This window comes from Neopelma chrysocephalum, unplaced genomic scaffold, assembly GCF_003984885.1.
Source record: "Neopelma chrysocephalum unplaced genomic scaffold, ASM398488v2 Primary Assembly neopelma1_42b, whole genome shotgun sequence".
Classification (NCBI taxonomy): domain Eukaryota; kingdom Metazoa; phylum Chordata; class Aves; order Passeriformes; family Pipridae; genus Neopelma; species Neopelma chrysocephalum.
In genome coordinates, this window is record NW_020897701.1 from 5,579,412 (window position 1) to 5,593,589 (window position 14,178).

Genomic DNA, 14,178 nt, shown 5'->3' on the forward strand with positions numbered 1-14,178 from the left:
GTAAAGTTGAAATATCCAAAAGGCTAGGGAGCTTGGAAGATGCATTTCAATGACCATACCTACTCTTGTAGGTAGTGACTGGCAGTGGTAAATCTCCCTTGCTCTGGAACTCCCCCCTTCCCTTGCTTTTATCCCATGTCTGTTTTCTTCAAAATACTTGAAGTTCAGCCTGACGTCCTCATCAAAAAGGTTCTTTTAAGCCAAACATAAAAGACTAAATGAGAAAAGGGCTGTCATTTCAGCTGATTTGTCTACCAGGCCAGTAAGCAATCGGGGAAGCACCAGAGGTATTTGAATTACAGAAGCCACTGTTCAAGTTTTAGGTAAAAAAATAGCTGAAACATTAGAATAGGAACTACTGTTCCTGAAAATAACAGGAAGTTGTTAACTCCCAGTGAGGAGCTGTTTTCTTACTAAGCCTCTAGGAATAAAGGTGAGAGCTGGCCAAAGGAAGTATAAAAAAAATATTTAATGGTGACTTTTTATCTCAAAAATCTGGAAAAAGGATTTCATGAGTCTGATTGGCAGAACATGTAGGATTTTTTTCTTTTCAATTTCTATTGTGTTGGGAAAGAAAGCCAGAATGTATTTTCATAATCCCTGCAGTTTTATAAGCCCTAAATTCCACTGGAGTAGATTGGTCTTCCTTTTATGTATTTTCTTTCTTTCTTTTCTTTTTTTTTCTTTTATAATTTTTTCTCAACTCTTATTTGGTTTTGGGGCATATTAACTGCTTCTATAAAACAGAATGTTTTAATTGGGTTCAAGGCATCAATACTTAATGTTTCTCCTTAGACCAGGGTGCCAGAAGTATATGAGTATTTTTGAGCAAAATAGCTCTATATTTGTATAGTCTGCCTTTTGGCTGCTTATGGGTACAATTCTCACTGGCGAGTGCAGAAAACTCCTCTGGAGTGGTACTATGCCACTGTTATTTTAATAAATGTAGATAATTAGGAGATTAATCAGTGGCAGTTATTTTTTCTCCTTCATTTAATATCCCTTTCCATGTTCAATGCAAAATAAAAGGCATGATGTTTAGAGCTATAACTCTTTTCCTGCTTCTGTAGTTTGACACAGAAATAATGTGGTTCTTCTGAGGAAAAGGTGTAGCAGTCTACACTGAAAAATCTTTGCACTCTAGTTCTTTTTATTGTAAAATTTGAAAGCAACCTTTCATTCTACTTTGTCTTCCTGTACACCAAACATTCTTTTTTATAGATGTTAAATTCATTGCCCCTTAAATTTCTGTGGTATCATTTCTGTTGACTGCAGTGAATATTTATTAATCAACTACACTTTGCTTTTATTATTGAATTTTATCAATAACCCCATGACTTATAATTAATATTTTCTTCTATTGACAGCACACTCATTTTTGTCTATTCTATAGTTACCGTGCTATATATTAACTTTTCTGTCCCTTTTGGCATAACCGCTCAACTACTGAGTGAATACCAATATAGAAATGCAGTATTGTTTTTAAATTCCACCACCAGCATGATCACACATACACATGTGAAGATACACACACACAAGTATGTATATTCCTATTGGAGAGGGGATAAAAATAATTCTACTGTGTAGTAGGCTAGTATAGGATGGAGTGGATCTCCAAGTGTCTACTCTCAATGCAGCAAAAGGAACAGGAGGAAGAACGTAGGGGGAGGCTTTGTGAAGGTAAAGGACTGCAGAACAGCCCACCTGTGGTACTGGAGAATGAGAAGTTAACCTTGGTCATACTATACTTTTTCGCAGGGCCTGCTAAGGTAGGACAAGAGTTGCTGGTTTTAAACTAAAAGAGGGTAGATTCAGACTAGGTAGGAGGAAGAAATTTTTTACTATGAGGGTGGTGAAATACTGGCACAGGTTGCCCAGAGAGGTGGTGGATGCCCCATCCCTGGAAACACTCAAGATTAGGTTGGACAGGGCTCTGAGCAACCTGATCTAATAGAAGATATTCCTGCTTATTGTAGGGGAGTGGTCTAGATGACCTTTAAACCCTTCTAGCCCAAACTATTTGATGATTCTAAGATAGCGTGTAATGCTTTTTCAAGTCTCAGGTGAACACGAAATGAGACGGGAATCTGCTGGTGGATTGGTAGAAGAGGAAGCCTGAAACAGTCTGTATCAAAAATGTCTCATTTTTTGAATATTTTATAAACCAAATACTGAACACTGAAACTGGTATTAAGTTGTACTGTCATTAAAAACGTTGTTAAAAATCATAAATTGAACTCCAAAAAATTCTGAGACTGCAATGGAAGTAGCAAATGTAACAGTAATAGTAAAAAAGCTCCCTGTTTCAGTCTGTTTTGTGAATTTTGATTCTGTAGGGCTCACAAGTTGTGTTTTCAAGTGTTCTCCTGCAGTTCTGAGTCCCAGCCAAAAATTTGTGTGCTTCTGTGTTTTTGATGTAACCAAGATTATGTGTTTGTATCTTCCTTGCACCTATGATGTTATTGAAATCAGAAACTCCGGTTTTTTTCTTACAACATGAGAGATACAGCAATATTAGATTTTCTCATATGTATTTTTATGTCCTGTTTTACTTGTTTACAAGAATGGTATTTCCTTTGTGCTGTTGTTTTTTGTGGGGTTTTGTGGGTTTTTTTACAGTATTGCATCAAATCTCGAACATCATCAATAAACTTGTGTTTATCTAACAAATAGTAGAATAGGAAGGTACACTGAGGACAAGGCAATGAGGGCCTAGGTTCAGGAAATACTTGTATTACAGTGCATTGAGCATTAAGTGGAAGTCAGGAGGTTTTTGACATTACCTAAAGACATTTTCTTATCTCTAATAATGTGCCAATTTTTCTTCTCACCACGTAAGTGGTGTTACTGGCATGTACAGCAGCTATTTGATTCACAAGAAACAACAGATTCAGATCATAATATTTGCTTAAATTAATTTGTGGAAATAGTAAAGCCAATCCTAGTTTTTTCATGCTCAGGCACTGGGTACATATTCATATACCATCTGGACCACAGAATCTTTATTGGACTATTTGTGTTGAGTTTTGTAGGTTTTCAAAGAAAAACATAATGTTTGTGTGTAGAAGGCGGGGGTTGGGGAGGAAGGGAAGGGAGAAGATGACAGTCTTATTGATTAATCAAAGGAAGAAAGTATGTCAGAGAAAGAAGAGGAGACCTCCTCTAGCAGGTTCTTGCTTAGGACCCTGAGCCTTATGCTTCTTCCTGGGTACTGAATTAGTCAGTTCATGGTGACCCTTTTGCAGCTTGTGATGCAATCTGATTTTTGTGAGCAACATTATAAAATTCAAGAAAAGCACCCCATACTGAGCTCAGCAAGGGCATTGCATGAGAAATGAATGTCTGAATTACAGACTAAATGCTTTCTTGACACATTCTGGGTTGATCGTGTTCTCCTTGCCTGCAGTTTATGAACTTGTCTGATTTATATATTGGTATAAATCACTGACCTCTGAATGCAGTGGTATGGATTTACAACAGGAGTCACAATTTGCTTGTTGTGAGTGTTAACTGAGCTGTTTGTCTGGATTGCTATATATATCAATTTTATGTTTCTCAGATTAGATAATTTACATAATGTTTTTTAAGTCAGTTACCATTATTGTGTCAAATATTCAGGTTTCTTTTTCTCTGCCTTAGGATATTTTTAAAAAACTTTAGAATATAAAGGGAGCAAATGAAAGATTGGTAAGAGTCTTTTGAGTGGTGGTTGATTTTTTTCTTTAAAGTTTTCACCTTAAGTCAGTCTTATCACAGGGGAAGAATACAACTTATAAAAAAGAAGGGACTTCAACAGTAGAAACAGTCCAGATTCACTGGAAATTCTTGTGAGCACTTGTAAAATTGATGCAAGGTGAGATGTTTGCATTGTAAACTAGCATATGTAAACGCTGGCTGAAAACATGGCCAAGCTCAGCAGATGCCAAAACCACATTGCTCAGTAGTTCAGGGCTTGCATAGTGAGCACAAGACTGAAATGAGTGGAGGAACTTTGAAATAGTTATGAAACACAACTGTGCTTCATAATACTCTGTATAACCTCTTATGATTCAGCATATCTCATCCTAATATTTTGCAGCAATTATAGGTTAGCCTGGGGACTGTTGTTCCATACAAGTTCTTGTAATTTGTGGAAGTCGTGAGTCAAATTTCAAAGAAAGAAAAAGTTCTACTTTTGTATCTGATTATTTTGTTGTTATGTGCTGAAGCCACCTTTTACCCTCAAAGTAAACTGCAGTAATTGAATTAACTTAGGCAATATATGACATGCCATTTAGTTGTGCAAACATAATTCAACTAAGTTGGCAAATTTATTTCTTTCTTGAGTTTGTCTAGATGACATTGGACAATCTGGTTCACTTTTCTGTTCGTCTCTGCAAGGCTGGTGTTCCCTTATGCTGCCAGTCACACTTTTATTGTGGATACTGTTGCTGCTAGTAGGGATGGATGGGTTGTATGCTCTTTGATCCCAAATGAAAATGAAGGTTGAATCTTGCAAGCTATATTCAGTCCTCTACCTGCCATGTTGCCTTAGCCTGTGGTTGTTGTGGTTGAAATGTAGGAAAGCAGTGACTGTGTCTGAAACATTATTACCTGTGCCTTCTGTGATAACTCTGTCTGATGGGAGCTGCTGAGTTTGACATCTCAGGATGATCCCCATGGGACCTGGGAGTGTCACAGTCCAACTGATTTTGATTGGTTGATTGATTGGTTGGTTGTCACCAGGGCACCGACAGGTCCTTTTTCCAGTGGTGTGACAGGGGCTAACGGTCACAAAAAATCTGGATTTCTCTGTCCTGAGTCTGGAGCTTTCTACAGAACCTACAACATTACTTTTTCTTTAAACCTCTTACTGAGAAGCCCTTATTATTTTCAGTTTTACTATAGGTAGCATGTCAATGCTTGGAGCCTTTTGGGTGAGTTTATAGTAGAACTACCTGTATTATGGTTAAAGCCAGATCTGTAGCAACAGGAATGTGGAGAGAATATGAGAGAATTCTGATAATTATGAATGTTTGTAAAACCAATATAAGTCAAGTACTGGCTTTTGAAGAGGTCCTCTGAATGTAACTATAAAGGCAGCAATGCCTCAAAGGTGGAATACAAAATTAGCATCTTTCAGGGAATGAATTATAAAATTCTAGCTATATGAAAAAAACATGCTGATTACACTCAATAAACCCTAAGGGGATATTGTCCAAATGAAGACTGCAAGGATCAGTCTTCTGCTTTCTACTACTGTATTCTCTTACCCTTCTATTATTATGCATGTATTTATAATACTGTAAAATTTCATCAGAGAAGGGAAATGGGATTTTGATAGGCCCCCCGCCCCAAAAAAAAAGGATCGCCTGTCAGTAATCCTGAACAAGGCTGTTGAATGGATTTGACCCTTATTTCAGCTTTGTTCTTGGCTGGCAGGTGCCTGGAGGCCTTTCAGTCTGCTTTAGAAGACCTTGTTTTAAAAACAGTAGTATTTGTCGCCTAATTATGAATGCAGATTTTGCATGTGTTTGAGATTTACAAGGCCTTGCTTATGTGAAACAGGCTATAAGCTCTCCTTGGAAATATATAGTAGTCTGGAGTAGATAATTACGCTTTGAGAAAAGAGCCTCTGTTTCCAGTGAAAACACTGTAAAGTTATTTCAGAAATGCTCTGACCTCAGACATTTCATATAACTTACACAAAATGCTTTCACATTTGTTCAGCAGCTAGTGGCTTGATCTCTGCCATCTCATAAACGAAAGCACAGAAGTCTCCCTGGGAAAAAACCAGCATGTCTATGCTGTGACGTACAAAACTAGTGTTATTTTACTCACTCTGTTCTTTGTGTCTATACCCCTAAACAGAAGAAACCTTGCCCTTTTTTAAACAAATCTGTCTCCTAATCACACCCAACCCCCGCAAACTCAACTTTCCCTCAGATTTTTCTTCCTCCCTGCCTCCGTTCAGTGTACACACACTAATAAATTCTGTAGTAAAAACCTTGGGAGAATTTCTCAGCACAAATGGAAAGAAGATGTCAAAGGCTGAAGATGGGAATTTTCTGTTTAAAGTTGCAGAAACAATAGAGGACAATTGAAACAATGGGGGGGAAGCCAGAGATGGGTGAACAAGCCATGAAAGTACTGCATTAATTTTCGTCTGAAGAAATCTCACTGGTTCTCTTCACTTGCATCCAAAAGAGCTATTTTTGTTTGCAATTGTTTGTTTGTTTTTCAAGACTCTTGAGGAAAACAAAAGCATTGCAAATACAAGTGAAGAGACTTCTGAGAATGTTCACACCAGAAATGCTCTTGTGGCCTTTTGAAAAGTTGTTTTTAACTTCTGGTACAATAAAATTGTCAGATATTTATGAATACTTTGTATGAAAAATGTATGTGCTGGAAGGATGACTTGATAGAAACAATGGTGTGTGTCACTCAGAGAGAGCAAATACCAAGCAATGAAAAACAAGCTGGAATTCTGAATATGATGTGGACAGGTAATTTTCAGAAAGTCCTGCATAGAAAAAGGAGAACAAAATTTTTAATTGAGATACACGATTCAGTCTTACTAAAAAGCATGTTTGGCTATGGACTGTGCTTTCAGAGAACTCTTAACAGAGGAAAATATGCAGGGTAGAGGCAGGGGCCACTTCTGCAGCTGGAGATGGTTGAGGATATTGCCAGCAGTTGTACAAGGGAGACAGTCTAGCAGCCCTGCAGATCTGCTGGATAAACCCTCATGTGAGCACACTCTAACTTGTTTCTGTTCCAGTGAACCGGCTTAATTCAGGCAGCTGATGTGATCTGTGCTGTCTTAGTTTCTGCCAATAGGCAGAACTGTAGCAAGCACGCCTCAGAAAAGTTCTGAGCCAAAACCCACCAGAAGCAGGGCCACCCCTGGGCGTAAGAATGACATTGAGCATCTGAACAAAGGCAGCAACAACTCCCACAAGTCAACATCTGTCTACAGTCTCAGTCATGTCATGTTATCTATAATTTCATGCCTAAGGCCCAAGAAACAGGATTCTGAATGTAGCAGATAGGGGTCATGCTATTTGCAGTTTGTAACCAAAAAGATATTCAGAGCCAGTAATGACTTGATAGTTCGAGGAGATGGAACACATGAGCGCAGTGCTTCACTTGTGCTCGATGTTCATGGTGAAAAAGGCAATAACAGCCAGCATTGACTGATTTTAGTTTTTCCCATCATGCAATTATTGTGTTACTGATGGTATGTTTGCAGTTTCACAAGCTCCATGGCGTGGATGTGTAAATTTTAATAAAGACCTGCTTAAAATGTGCTCTACTCTAATGTCACGTCAAAGTACATATATGTGGAGTCTGTAGCTAAAAGTAGGCGGTGCTGCATGTAGTTTTCAGTATGTATTTGTGTGAACATTTGAGCTGGAGAGGGGCAGTAAGAGCTAAAGTATAAAAAAAAATAGATAGAGGGACCTGAAAGGTGCAGCCTTAAATAATTCATTAAATTATTTTGTTTAATTTGTTTTTAAAGAGGCCAAATGCTTTCAGGGCAACACAAAGTGGGCAGGGGTCATAGTTAATTGAGCGGATAGTTTCCACTCAGCTAGTGGTGAACACTGTCCTTCCTGAAGGACATGTAGGAATGTCAGGAGACAAAATTGTTTCTATATCCTCTGCAGCAAACTATGCAGATGGCAGGTTATGGAAGGAGAGGCATGTGTTTTAACTCCTTGAAAGATTTAGCCGCAGATGCTGTTCTCTGGTATGCATCAGAAGCCCTTAAAAGTAAGCAGAAAATTGGCTACAATAAGGATTCTCAAAGACTTGTCTGTGGCTGATCACATCTTTAATACACAGCAGACTGACCTTCCTTCCATTGCATTTGTGTGAACCACATGAATTTTTACATGGGTTGTTGGTGACAAACTTTTCTTGTTCTGCATGCATACACACAGACACACACCCTCACACACCCTGTCTTTGTGTTACAACAGTGGACCCTGCTAGCTTGGGTGGCTCCTTCTCTGTTTCCAGCTGCTTTCATATGTATCTCAGGTCCTTCTTTGTAATGAAACACCTGCATATCTTTCAGAAAGCTGGAGGTAAAGTCTGCATTATGTAAGCAGCCAGTTCTCTGCAGATTGATAACGTTTTTATTCACAAGATACTAACCTGAAAAACTAGTGTTTTAGAAACCTGCTGGTAGCTTTATAGAAGGTGCTCAATAAAAATGGAATAGGAAAGGACCTCAGTGTTTTGTGATTCTATCACCTCACTGTTTGTCAGGTGGTAAGTAACAAATAAGCAGTACTTCTGCAAAATCATGTTCTACAAAGAGCTCATTTTGCCTAAAACAGTGTGCTTGAGGCTAAACATCAACTTCAGTATTGCCAAAGAAAGGAATGAAACCCCTACTTTTAGATTTCCTAATCCATTTTTCTTTGGCAATCTAAGACAAGGAGGGTGCCAAAATACATGACAGATTTATATGTCTCTGAATTTATTAGCTGCACTGCAAAGAAGTTTTACAGTCTTAGGAAACTTTCATATCTGATAGGAGATAAACTATTGTCCGTAACTGAAATCAACAGAAATTTTGTCATTTCAGGCATAGTTTTGCTTGTATAAGTAGTCTGATTCAACACACAGGGTTAGCAAACTATTCAAGAAATAACTGCATATTGCCTATTATTAGTAAAGTGAAAAAGGCATCTCTAGAATAGCCCTGGCATTTGGAGTGAAAAATTGTAAGGAAATACATTGTTGGGAAGAAACTGCAAGTTGGTGCAGACCTATTTCTTGCTGTGTCCCAGGACTTAATCAGTATCAGTAATGCATCTTTGCTTTTGTTTCTTTCAGGGCCCTCCTGGTCCAAAAGGCGAGAAGGTGAGTGGATGAGTTCTTACAAGGTGAATGGAAAGCTCTCCCAGCATGAACTAAAGAGACCGTTTGTATTGATGCAGTGTAATGTTAGATTATATAAGAGAGCTGGGTAGCACACAGATGCTGTGTTAAACCTATCATCTCATCTTTCCACTTTGCAGGGAGATCAAGGTGATCAGGGCCCTCGGGTAAGCATCTTAAAAAAAATGTTACACTTCCCCTTCGCTGAATAGGCAATTAGTCTTTAGTGCAAAACTAAATTAAATACACTGTCTGAGCTAATTATGCTTATTAGCTGCATTTACCCTGCATGTTGAAGTAAGTGTCTGCAGGACAGTAATACTGAACGTGACCAGGTAGCGTCTGGGAAGATTTGAGTAGTGCAATAGTAATGCACTAAAATACACAATTTCCATTATGGGTGGCAGTAGGTTTCTCAGGCATTTTGCTCTGCTGTATAAAAACTGGCTTTCCTAACCAAACTGTTTAGCTTCCCCAGCAACGTGTTCACACCATGCATGGGCTTCTACTATGCAGAGGGCCAGTGGGTTTCTAATAAATGTCCTTCTAGATTTCATGTAAAATGTAGCTAATATTTAGTGAATTATAAACAAATATAATGTATGCATGTATTAGCTCTTTTTCCTGACATGTATGTATTTAATATTTTTAATAATAACAGTATTATCACCTTGTAATAATATCCAAACAGTTTGAACATGGTTTAGTTTAGGAAATGTAAAGGTTCTTTTAATTTCTAAATATCATGTTTATTTTAACAGACAAATAGAGAAATACAGGTGTGAAAGTTAAGATAGATAGGCTGTGCTACTTCTCTGTTCTTTACATCTGTGCTTCATTAGAAAACGCTTGGTTACATTGTTTGAATGATATAGTAACTCTCTTCAGTTACATGTTTATAAATTTTTTCATAACAGTGTGTTCCACGGATTATTTTTTTCTGTTAACTATGTTAAATATTTTGAATTTGCAACTTTATTTTATTCTACTGTTTTGTTTCGTATAATTTGATTTAATTGAATTTTACTTTTTTCAGTCAGTAACATTATCTAAAGTCACAACATGCTTTTACAGCTGATTTTGATGTTGGTGCTACCAGTGTTAACTACCAGGGTGTCGTGTTATGCTTGGTGATACAATTACACTTTATAAAGACAGCGGCCTAAGAGTGAACAGCTTTAAATATTATTTCAGTTGAAACTCAATAAGAAGAATTGGAAAACTACTTCAAGAAGTAAAAGAAAGTAGAGAGTAACAATGTGAGGAATATTATGCTCTTTTCTAAGCTCATTAATATACAGACTAAACATTCTGAATAATGTAAGAATTTCCTTTTAACTTCTAAGCAAATTTAGTATCTCTCAGAGGCCATGCTGGGCTATATATTTTGGTTGATTCTGTGCTACAGAACTTCATGGAGAATGGGAGGAGACGGAGGACAGGGGAGGAGAGCAGAGCAGTGCCTGTGGCTTTGGAGAGGATGCTCCATTCAGATGGCATGTCAGAGTCTGTGTGTGCTGTTGTGCTTGCATTAAGTGGCCTTACATTCAGGAGAATGTGTGTGCTTACATTTGCATTCACAACTGTGACCTTAGATTCAAAAGAACAAATTTTATGGAGGTATTGGAGAGGGATTCAGTAACAAATATGGAAGAGCAATGTTGTAAACATTATTACATAGCTGAGAATAAGAATCTAGAATTACAAGTGTTGGAGAAGTTTCCAAGGAAAGACTCAGAGGTTTGAACACAGGAAAACAAAACAAGTGGGATTAATGCAAGGGAATGATGATGCAGAAATCTTGGCAAAATATTGGAGAGATGTAAGAACTAGAAAGTGGTTAAGCATGTGTGGCTTTCAGTCCCTGGACTGGAAGTGTTGGCAATACCCAATAAGAAGATGCAAGTTTGTTCAGTGTTGTAGGTGGAACCTGCAAGGACTGCAGGACTGTTGTGCCCACTTCACCAAGACATACGCCCTATACTGGAAGACAGTGGAGTCCTTAGTGAACCATACAGAATGGTTATAGCTACTTTGTGGGTTTGGTAACTCAAGTGCAGATTAAAAGCAGAGAATTTGCGACCTAAGGAATTCATATATAAGGACATTACAAAGTTGTATCTGCAGCAGCAGCTATCAGCTGAGACTGAATTATGTATCTGATTACGAAAAAGGAGTTCAATAACTTTAGTGGTGAATAGCACCTTCTGGGCTATCTGAAATTTCACCAATTTTTTAGTCAATGCATGTTGTAGTAAAGTCCCTCCTTTTTAAGTATATGGGTCTAACTTGGGTAATTTGACCAGTGTTGTTGGTTTTCTCTTTATCTATTTTGAATGTGTTCTACAGCAGCTTCTCCTTTTTTGCCTTGTGTGTTTCACCAGTAGTAAGTACTATGAAGCCTCTGACCATTTTATGTTTCATGGTACATCAGTTACCTCCTCTGATGACTGTCTTCAGGGTGAATCTGCTCGGCTTGCCAGGCAATTTACAATTTAATTAATGGAAATTCTTTGTGGAAGCCAGTCATGCACCAAATGAAACTAAACCCATTTAAACCTGGTTGGTTACCTTTGCACATAGTTTTCCATCATGCCTATGTAAAATTAATGGGTTTGGAGGTAATACCATACAGTATTATTTTCAAGAAATATATTGTACCTGAAAGTAACTGAGGCATGACATTAATACTTGGATTTGACAAGTTAGCAGACAGATTGGATATAATATCTGAAAGTGGTGAACACTGTAAATCTAATTCATCTTTTGCAGATAAGATACCTGAAGCTTCTTTGGTTTTATGTTTTTATATATTGGTTTGAAACACGCATTTAGCTTAACAAAGATCTTTATTGGACTGAAATTCCAGAATTACCCTTATTCTTTAGAAAAGCTGCTTTCTTTCTTCTAGGCATTTTCATTAGTAAGAGAAATCAAAATAAAATGTAAAGACTGTTCATGTCAAGATGAGACCTTAAAATTTTAAAAAGTTTAAGATCTCATCTTGACCCATCTCAAGGCCCAAGTTTTCACCTTGGGCCTTGAGATTTTTGAGATATCCTTCTTTCTGAAATAATTTCAAAACTGTAAAAATAGTAATCAGATATCTCAAAAGTTCTTGTTCACAGCCAGTGGACATGCAGAATATATCCTGAACTGCTTTGAAGTTCAGGTTTTCTTAAAGATATCTTCAGTAAATTTATACACTAAGAACTTAACCCTGCAAATACCGCCCAGGGGTCAGGCACTTTCTAGAATAATGTGTCTGGGGTTTTGTGTTTGGGGTTTTTTTTAAGAATCTGAGGAGTTTTCTTAAGTATTGAGAAGTAATCTGTGGATCAGTCTCCTTCATCATATAGAGATAGCATAAGGGCTCTAGTTCATAATGCCATGTGGCTTAATCTACTTATGCCCATACTGCCTGTAGAAAATGTGAGCCAAAACAACATTCCAGTAGTGTGATATTGAAATTCATACCCTAAGTGTAATTTGAGCAGCATGTTAGAGCTTTTAGTCACGAGACAGATAAGGTAGTGACGGATGCATTCAAATGTACCGATCTTATTTGACAAAAATTCTTTTTTTATCTCTTTATGTATTTTTATATCAGATCTCTAATTACTCTAAAGTTCTGGTTGATTAAACATTTAGGTCAAATGCAGAGCTAGTTTTTCTCAATACCGCTATAAGAAATGGTAATGTTAGTATGTCATTTGGATGCTCTTCTTTTTGCAGAGGGCATGGCTCCTTAAAATGTTCAGGGAGATTTCCTTTACTGTACTCAGCCATGACTAAATTAAAAATGATGGGGTTTAGCCTGTGGACTGTTAGAATAAATGCTGATGTCAGGCTCCTGCTTGGTTCCAGTTGCTCCGCTCTGCTCCAATTTAAAAAAAAGCCTTTGAAGATTTCATAATGGTAGACTTGCAAAGGATGTATTATTCAAGTAGAGATTGTACCTTGATAATGGAAATAGGTCTTCAGAGGTGAATGTCTGAGAATGGATCTAGCTAGTACTGAGTGTCTTATTGGATGCGGAGGGGAACATTGTCATCAAGGATGATTAAAAGGCTGAGGTACTTAATGCCTTCTTTGCCTCAGTCTTCAACAGAAAGACTGGTTATCCTCAGGGCAACCAGCCCCATGAGCTGGTAGATAGGGATAGGCAGCTGAATAGACCCCAAGTAATCCAGGTGGAAGTAGTTAGACCTGCTGTGCCACGTAGACACAAGTTCATGGGGCCGATGAGATCCAACTGAGGGAGCTGGCAGAGGAGCTTGCCAAGTGAGTTTCCATCGTTTATCCTGGATAACCATGGAGGTCCCAGGTGATGCCCAGCTATAAGAATGGTCAGAAAGAGCATTTGGGGCACTACAGGCCCATTAGCTTGACCTCAGTGCTGGGAAAAGTTATGGAACAGATCATTTTGAGTGCGATTATGCAGCACGTACAGGACAACCAGGGGATCAGGCCCAGCCAGCATGGTTTCAAGAAAGGCAGGTCATGTTTGGCCAACCTGATCTCCTTTTGTGACCAGGTGACCCACCTACTAAATGAGAGAAAAGCTATGGATGTGTCTACCTGGACTTCGGTAAAGCCTTTGATACTGTCTCCCACGGCATTCTGGAAAAGCTGGCAGCCCATGGACAGGTGCACCCATGTTTGGGTTAAAAATTGGCTGGATGGCTGGGCCCAGAGGGTGGTGAGTGGAGTTACATCCAGTTGGCAGCCAGTCACTAGTGAAGTTCCCCAAGGCTCGGTGTTGGGGCAAGTCCTGTTTAAAATCTTTATTGATGATTTGGATGAGAGGATTGACTGTATCCTCAGTAAGTTCACCATCCCTGGAGGTTTTTAAAAAGAGATTGGACGTGGCCCTTAGTGCCATGATATAGTAACTGGAGTTGGATCAGGGGTTGGACTTGATGATCTTAGAGGTCTTTTCCAACCCAACCTATTCTATGATTCTATGATTCTAAGTTCGCAGATGACACTAAGTTGGGCAGGAGAGTTAATCTGCTGGAGGGTAGGAAGGCTCTGTAGAGGGATCTGGACAGGTTGAATTGATGGAATGAGGTCAACAGTTTGAGTTTCAACAAGGTGAAGCTCTGAGTCCTGCATTTGGGTCACAACAACCCCATGCAGTACTACAGGCTTGGGGAAGAATGGCTGGAAAGTTGCCTGGTGGAAAAGGACTTGGGAGTGCTGGTCAGCAGCAGCTGAACGTGAACCTGACCATATGCCCAGGTGTCCAAGAAGGCCAAGGGCATGCTGGCTTGGATCAGAAATAGTGTGGCCAGCAAGAGC

General features: G+C 38.6%; 1 protein-coding gene across 1 annotated transcript in view; it reads left to right on the forward strand.

Moving 5' to 3' along the window:
* LOC113964601 (collagen alpha-1(XXV) chain) overlaps nucleotides 1-14,178 on the forward strand; it is a 155,942-nt gene that overhangs the window by 39,349 nt on the left and 102,415 nt on the right. Inside the window, exons 4-5 of the mRNA XM_027677054.1 lie at nucleotides 8,830-8,856; nucleotides 9,015-9,041. The gene's annotated coding sequence lies outside the window, so the exon portion shown is untranslated. The remainder of the gene's footprint in view (nucleotides 1-8,829; nucleotides 8,857-9,014; nucleotides 9,042-14,178) is intronic.